The sequence below is a fragment of the Aethalodelphis obliquidens genome, unplaced genomic scaffold (assembly GCF_003676395.1).
Source record: "Aethalodelphis obliquidens isolate GAN/ISIS:26980383/991018 unplaced genomic scaffold, ASM367639v1 scaffold56, whole genome shotgun sequence".
Taxonomy (NCBI): Eukaryota; Metazoa; Chordata; class Mammalia; order Artiodactyla; family Delphinidae; genus Aethalodelphis; species Aethalodelphis obliquidens.
Window position 1 is genome coordinate 7943725 of NW_020838000.1, and position 8192 is coordinate 7951916.

Consider the following 8192-nt stretch of genomic DNA (forward strand, 5'->3'; position numbering starts at 1 on the left):
GGACACTTAGGTTGCTTCCATGTCCTGGCTATTGTACATAGTGCTGCAATGAATATTGTGGTACATGACTCTTTTGAAATTATGGTTTTCTCAGGGTATATGCCCAGTAGTGGGATTGCTGGGTCACACGGTAGCTCAATTTTTAGTTTTTTAAGGAACCTCCATACTGTTCTCCATAGTGGCTGTATCAATTTACATTCCCACCAATGGTGCAAGACGGTTCCCTTTTCTCCACACCCTCTCCAGCATTTATTGTTTATAGATTTTTTTGATGATGGCCATTCTGACTGGTGTGAGGTGATACCTCATTGTAGTTTTGTGTGTGTGTGTGTGTGGTACGCAGGCCTCTCACTGTTGTGGCCTCTCCCGTTGCAGAGCACAGGCTCCGGATGCACAGGCTCAGCAGCCATGGCTCACGGGCCCAGCCGCTCCATGGCACATGGGGTCTTCCCGGACCAGGGCACGAACCTGTGTACCCTGCATCGGCAGGCGGACTCTCAACCACTGCGCCACCAGGGAAGCCCCTCATTATAGTTTTGATTTGCATTTCTCTAATGATTAGTGATATTGAGCATCCTTTCATGTGTTTGTTGGCAATCATGTGTTTGTTGGTAGATCTTCCTTGGAGAAATGTCTGTTTAGGTCTTCTGCCCATTTTTGGATTGGGTTGTTTGTTGTTTTGATATTGAGCTGCATGAGCTGCTTGTAAATTTTGGAGATTAATCCTTTGTCAGTTGCTTCATTTGCAAATATTTTCTCCCATTCTGAGGGTTGTCTTTTCATCTTGTATATGGTCTCCTTTGCTGTGCAAAAGCACAGGTCCCCTTTGTGTATTTTTGTTTTTATTTCCATTTCTCTAGGAGGTGGGTCAAAAAGGATCTTGCTATGATTTATGCCATAGAGTGTTCTGCCTATGTTTTCCTCTAAGAATTTTACAGTGTCTGGCCTTACATTTAGGTCTGTAATCCATTTTGAGTTTATTTTTGTGTATGGTGTTAGGGAGTGTTCTAATTTCCTTCTTTTACATGTAGCTGTCCAGTTTTCCCAGCACCACTTATTGAAGAGGCTGTCTTTTCTCCATTGTATATACTTGCCTCCTTTATCAGAAATAAGATGACCATATGTGTGTGGGTTTATCTCTGGGCTTTCTATCCTTTTCCATTGATCTATATTTCTGTTTTTGTGCCAGTACCATACTGTCTTGATTGCTGTAGCTTTGTAGTATAGTCTGAAGTCAGGGAGCCTGATTCCTCCAGCTCCATTTTTCTTTCTCAAGATTGCTTTGCTATTTGGAGTCTTCTGTGTTTCCATACAAATTGTGAAATTTTTTGTTCTAGTTCTGTGAATAATGCCATTGGTAGTTTGATAGGGATTGCATTGAATCTGTAGATGGCTTTGGGTAGTATAGTCATTTTCACAATGTTGATTCTTCCAATCCAAGAATATGGTATATCTCTTCATCTGTTTGTATCATCTTTAATTTCTTTCATCAGTGTCTTGTCAATAATCTTTAAAAGGCAATGTAATACAGTGAGAAAATAAACGGATCTGTAACTGTGAGATCTGAAATCAAATTCTGAATTCACAGCTAAATATTTGAGTGGCTTTGGCGACATCATTTAACCTCTCTGACCTCATTTTTTTCATCTATAAATGTAAGAGGTTAGAATAGTTAATCTCTAAAATTCTTTCCTGTTTTTTTTAATTGAAGTATAGTTGATTTACAATGTCATGTTAGTTTCAGGTTTACAGCAAAGTGATTCAGATTGATTGCTCCATCTATCTGTCTATCTATCTATCTACTTTTTTATATTCTTTTCCCCTACAGATTATTACAAAATGTTGAGGAGCGATAAATTAGGAGGTCATAATTAACATATACACACTATTATATATAAAATAGATAACCAACAAGGGCCTGTTGTATAGCACAGGGAACTATGTATTCTTTCCTGTTTTTAATGCTGTTTGTCATTGTTTGGATTATGGAGAAACAGGCCCTGAGACAAGGATTCTAGAGCAACCTAGGAGGTAATCCCAGGAAAATTAGCAGGGAAGCAGGGATGCAGGAAAATGAGAAGGAAAGGAAGTCAGTAAAAAGTGTGTTATCAAGCCAGTTACCACGGTGGGCACCAGGAGTTCAATCCCACTGGGACACCCAGGGAGGCAGTGTATCACCATTAGCCAGTAGATGTGTGAAACATGCCAAACTGGCAGTTTTAAATTTTCCAGTAGCCACATATTAAAAAGTAAAAATAAGGACTTCCCTGGTGGCTCAGTGGTTAAGTATCCACCTGCCAGTGCAGGGGACACGGGTTCAAGCCCTGGTCCAGGAAGATCCCACATACCATGGAGCAGCTAAGCCCATGAGCCACAACTACTGAGCTGGCACTCTAGAGCCCACAAGCCACAACTACTGAACCCATGTGCCACAACTACTGTAGCCCACGTGCCTAGAGCCCATGCTCCACAACAACAGAAGCCACTGCAATGAGAAGCCTGCGCACTGCAATGAAGGCTAGCCCCCACTCGCCGCAAGTAGAGAAAGCCCACGCTCAGCAACAAAGACCCAAAACAACCAAAAATAAATAAATGAATAAATAAATAAATTTATTTTAAAAATAAATAAATAAAAAGTAAAAATAAAAAGATGAAATTAATTTTAATAATTTACTCTACCTATTAAATCCAAAATATTACATTTCAACATTTGAAAATGATTGAGATATTAAATTTTTTACGACATCTTTGAAATCAATTTTATACTTATAGGACTACTGGATTTAGACACTAAAGTTTCATCCTGATGTGTATTTAGAGTTTGTAAAATTTACAGTTGGAAAGTAGATTTTTGTAGCCAAGTTTTTCCAAATATAAAGGTCTTCCAATAACTGGAGAGTTATCATTTTTTACTTTAACTTAATGAAAATCAAATAAAATTGAAAATTCAGTTCCTCTGTCACACTGGCCACATTCTGAATGCTCAGTAGCCACATGTGGCTAGTGGCTGCTGTATTGGACAGCATGCCCCAGAGTTGTTCTACACAAGGGGCAAAGAGGCTGGGGCATTTATCCTCTTCATGGGGCATCATTGGCTAACGGCTGTTTCTGGGGCTGTTGGCAGCTGTGCGCACGATCGAGCTTGCTTACAACCAAGACAAAGCTTTTTGCTTTTTGCAGGGAGGTGCAGGCACTCACAGTAAGAAGCCTTCTGCATGTGGAGATGAATGTCAAGGGGATGTGAGCAGAGCACTGATGGCATCTGCTGATGGTGTATGACTGCCATCTTGCCGTGTACTGTCATCTATATCAAGTCTCTTCCTGATCTCTTGGAAGGATGTGACAAATCAGTTTTTTGTTTCGAATATCTCCCAGAGTCAGCTCTTTCCTTCCATTGCCACTGGTGGTGGACTCTGTGTCCAAGGCCTTGCCTTCCCTAGCGTGACTTGCCACATTTACATGGCAACTCCCCTGTAGCTTATTTGCAATCATGCAGGTGTGAAGGCGGGTGCTGCCATATTTCAGGGTCGGTGGTATTCTTACGTTGCCTTAGGCACCTTAGTCTCTAAAAACAAATCTGATTTTAGGTAGAAAGAATTTAACATCCAACTTAATATTCTAGGACTTGGCATTTAAATCTCTCTATACCTAGTTCAGTCAAGAGCTTAACCATGAGACCCTTGTACCCATGAGACCCATTCAAACCATAGTTTGAATGTCTGATTCTCTGGTCTCTTTCTCCCAGCCCCAGCTGGGCTAACGTCTCTATTTCCTAATCTCAGGCTGGGCCTTTCCTGCTCACCCCATAGGCCTCTGGATGCCTCATGGCTCTGTCCTCTTCCCCCTTTATTCCTCAGTGGTTTTTGGTCTCCGTTATCCAGTGATTTCTTGGTTGTGTGAGGCTAAGCCCTGTGTACACCATGTTCCACCTGCCAGACTAAATCTCCTCCTGTCTCCTCCTTCCTGGCCTGTGCCACCCACCTGGCAGCATCTCATTCCAGGTCCCTGTCTCCACCACCCTATCCCACACCACTGCATTTACCCAAGTCACAAGTGTCACAAAATAGAATAGCATCTGCCTCAAACTTAAATTAATACATGTAAATTATTATTACTCCTCTTTCTTTCTATCTATTCTGCATTCTGAAGTCTGACTCATTTCTTGAAATCCTGTACTTGATATACCAAAATTTGCTACAGAAAATCCATATCTGTTCTACATGAACCAGGTGTCAGGGAGACAAAAGAAGTATATGACAATATTCCTGACTTCAAGGAGTTTTCAAGCAAATTTGAGAGGAAAGATTCATAAGTATGACAGAGTTAGCAAGTAGTGTAGAACAGGAATTGGCAAACTTCATCTCTAAAGGGCCAGAAAGTAAATATTTCAGTCATTGCGGGATGTGTGTTTTTTGTTTCAACTACTAAAACTCTTGTAGCATAAAAGCAGCTACAGACAACAAATGGGCATGGCTGTGTTCTAATAAAACTTTATTGGACACTGAAAGGAGCATTAAATTTTGAATTTTCATGTAATTTTTCCACATCATGAAATATTGGTTTTTTGTTTTTTCCAACCATTTAAAAATATAAACGCCATTCCTAGCTTGCAGACCATACAAAAACAGGCAGTGGGCAGGATGTGTTTAGCAGCCATAGCTTCCCAGCTCAAGGTGTAGAACACAATTAAGTATTTAATTGGGTGGCTCAGATCCAATGATATACAAGTTTAAGTAAGAGAGGGAATCATTCTTCTCAATACTTCTTTGATCTTTATTCTGGATAATTTTCTCAGATCTATTTTCTAGTATCCAGTTCTTATTCTCAGTAGTGTCTAATCTACTGTGGAACACTTCCACTGAGATTGTAATATATTGATATTTGAGCTCTTTATTATTTTAAGAATTCCATTTTTTTAACTTCTTTTCATAGTTTCATAATGACCTCTTCTTGAGTGCAGTATTATACCTTCATTTTTCTCTTTAAACAAATTAAATATACTTACTTTATAGAATAGTTTAGATTGTTTTATTTTCTCTGGGTTTCAGGGTGTGGATTTTCTTGTTTGCTGCTTGTGATGCTTTGTTTCTCTGAGAAGGGTATAATTTCTGATAGTAAATGCATATTCAATGGGGTTTTTGCCTGAGAGACCTTTATGAATGTGTCCCTACAAAGCGGTTTTGCATTTACCCTTGCAAAGCCTAGAAGGGTTTTACCCATTCCATAAGAGTTCCTATGTTAATTTCTTAGTTTCTATACCATGTAATATAAATTTAAACCCCACAACCTCAAAGAGTACAGGCTTGAGTTTGATATCTTATGAGCAATTATTTTCCCATTCATGGCCCTGAGCATAATACATGTTTCCTTGACACCTCCCTAAGGCTGGTGGTTAGAGTTTTCTAGTCCCTTCAGCTCCTTACCTGGCATAAGCCTAAACCTTCATTTCCTGTCCCAGGAATGACATTACGACTTCAGCCCCTGATGGAAGTCCATGGGTCTCATACGTCCATGGATTGTTGCTTTCTGCTCCATCACTGTGGGTTGCCCTTCCGTTTGAGTTTATTTATGTATTTCACACATTTAAAAAATTCTATTTTGTCTAACATTTCTGTACTTGGAGGGCAAAGGGAACCTTACCATGCACCTTCATCAGACAAATTCTCCAGAAGACCCAGTGGTTTTTGTGTTTAAGGTGAGGACATAAAAACATGTGAGGACCAAAAGGATGAAGATTTTAAATGTAGACAGGAAGAGTGTAAAGGTTCTAAAAATGGAAACTAAGATCCTTCTGGAGACACAGAGGACTGAGAATTCTCTTGGGTATATACATGTCCTATTTGTTTGTTTTTTAATTGTTTATTTTGAAATAATGTTATATTTACAGAAGACCTGCAAAGATAGTACAGAGTTGCTATATACCCTTCACCCAGCTTCCCCTAATGTTAACATCTTATGTAATGATGGTACAATGGTCAAAAGTAAGAAATTAACACTGGTACAGTACCATTAACTAAGTTACAGACTTTATTCAGATTTCAACAGTTTTCCACCAATTTTCTTTTTCTGTTCCAAGGTCCAATCTAGGATCCACATTGTACTAGATGTTGTCTCCCCTTCGTCACCTCCAATCTGGGACATTCCCTCAGTTTATCATTGTGTTTCACGACCTTGATACTATTGATGAGTGCTAGTCAGGTATTTTGTAAAATGTCCCTCCATGTGCGCTTGTTTGGGGGTTCTTATGATCAGATTAAGGTTGTGTACCAATAGGAATGATATCACAGAGCTGGGCGCCCTTCCCAGTGCATCACATCAGGGTTCCATATCCTATTACTGGTGATATTAACCTTGATCACTTGGTTAAGGTGGTATCTACTGTGTTTGTAGTTTCTATAAAGTTATTCTTTTTCCCTTTGTAAATAATAAATATTTGAGGAGCAATATTTTGAGGCTACGCAAATATACATTTTCTCCTTAAACTTTTGCCCACTCATTTTAGCATACATAGGTGGAGCCTGCCTACAACAATTTTTACTAATGTTCTAGAGGTCTAGTGATGATTTGCTATTTCCTTCTTTCCTTTTACACTTATCATTTGGAATTCTTCTGTAAGGATGAGTTATCTTTTCTCTACCATTTACTTAATCAATCATTTATTTATGTCGGTATGGACTTCTGAATATTTATTTCATTGTTTCATAATCCAATATTTTATTCTGTTACTGAAATGGTTCTGGCTTTGGCCATTGAGAGCAATTTCAGGTTGGCGCCTGTGTCCTTTCAACATGCCACCGTCCTTAGAACTTCCTTAGCCTTGGGTACTGCAAGATTCTCCAGGCTCATCTTTTATCATCCCTGCCCCAGCCCTAGAATCAATCACTTCTCCAAGGAGCTGGATAGAAGTTTTAAATCGTAGGAGTGGATAGTTTAGAACCCTTCACTTTCATCCAGGGGAAGAGAAGAGAGTCAGAAAAGAAGCTGGAAGGAACTTGGGGAAGCCCAGCATTCAGGGCTTGAGTAGAGAAGGTTTTATCAGAGAAGTGAGAGTACACTCAGAGTCGGATGTCAGAGAAGCCATGAAAAGACACCCTCATAGAGCATCCTACCTGATCCTGTCACCTTATCTCACTATTTCCTCTCCCAGCCAGATAGCTTTATTGCCCTGGGTGAACCAAATCCCCAACTCTGAGGAATCAGCAGTAAATATAACCAAAACTAACAAATTCAGCCAGCCAATGGACTTTAGTCCTTCATCCCTCTTACTGAAATGTTTTTCCCTCCTCTCTCAACCCGAATTCCACTCTTTCCAAAGCAGGGCAAGTTGCACCTTTTCAGCCTACATTTACCTTTGCTTTATACAAATACCATGGCTCTTGTCTCTCCAGTCAATTGGTGTTTGGATTATATTCTTTAAAAAAATTTTTTTTCTATTTGTTTCATATTACTTGTTCCCCCAAAATACTGTAGCTCCTTTAGGTCAGACGCCAGACCTCACACTCTCTGGTATGTTCAGTAGTTAACAATCTCTAAATACCTAATAAGCATTTAATAAATATATGCCATTTTAACACTCATATTAATAAATCAACCACTATGTTGAGTCATCAAAGAAATAGTTGAGCGCTGGGAAGTTTCCAGGAGCCATCTTATCTATGCAGGAATGTTAAAAACTACTCCTTGAGATGCAAAGTTAGAATAGCTACCTGAATTGCCTATGGCTTTGATGATATTCCAAGAAGATGTAACCCTGAGCCGGGGCAATTCTTATTTTTCACCAGGAAATAATTCATCAGTATTTGTATGGCTTACCTATCAATAAAGCACATATTTTATATGAACCTTTCTTGTTCTGTTTTATAAAAACTGTATGACCTATTTCTATTTTTAAAATCAAGTATCTGTTACAGAATTACTAATATACAAAGCTATCAAATTTTCAAAGGACAAATGGGAGCATATTAATAAAATTCATTGATTTTTTAAAAGATAAATATCATTGTTTTTCATATTAAAAATAGTACTTATTGCTGAAAAAATTAAGAAAATATAGATAAGCAAAATTAAATAATCTCATAATCCCAACACCCAGAAACAGATACCATTAACATTTTTTCTAGCTTTATTGTTATAATTGACCCATTAACATTTTATAACATGCCATATGTGTATATATATATGGTGTGTGTGAT

General features: G+C 38.7%; 1 pseudogene; it reads right to left on the reverse strand.

Moving 5' to 3' along the window:
- The window catches only part of LOC113609340 (actin-104-like), a 189206-nt pseudogene that overhangs the window by 174386 nt on the left and 6628 nt on the right, over positions 1–8192 (reverse strand).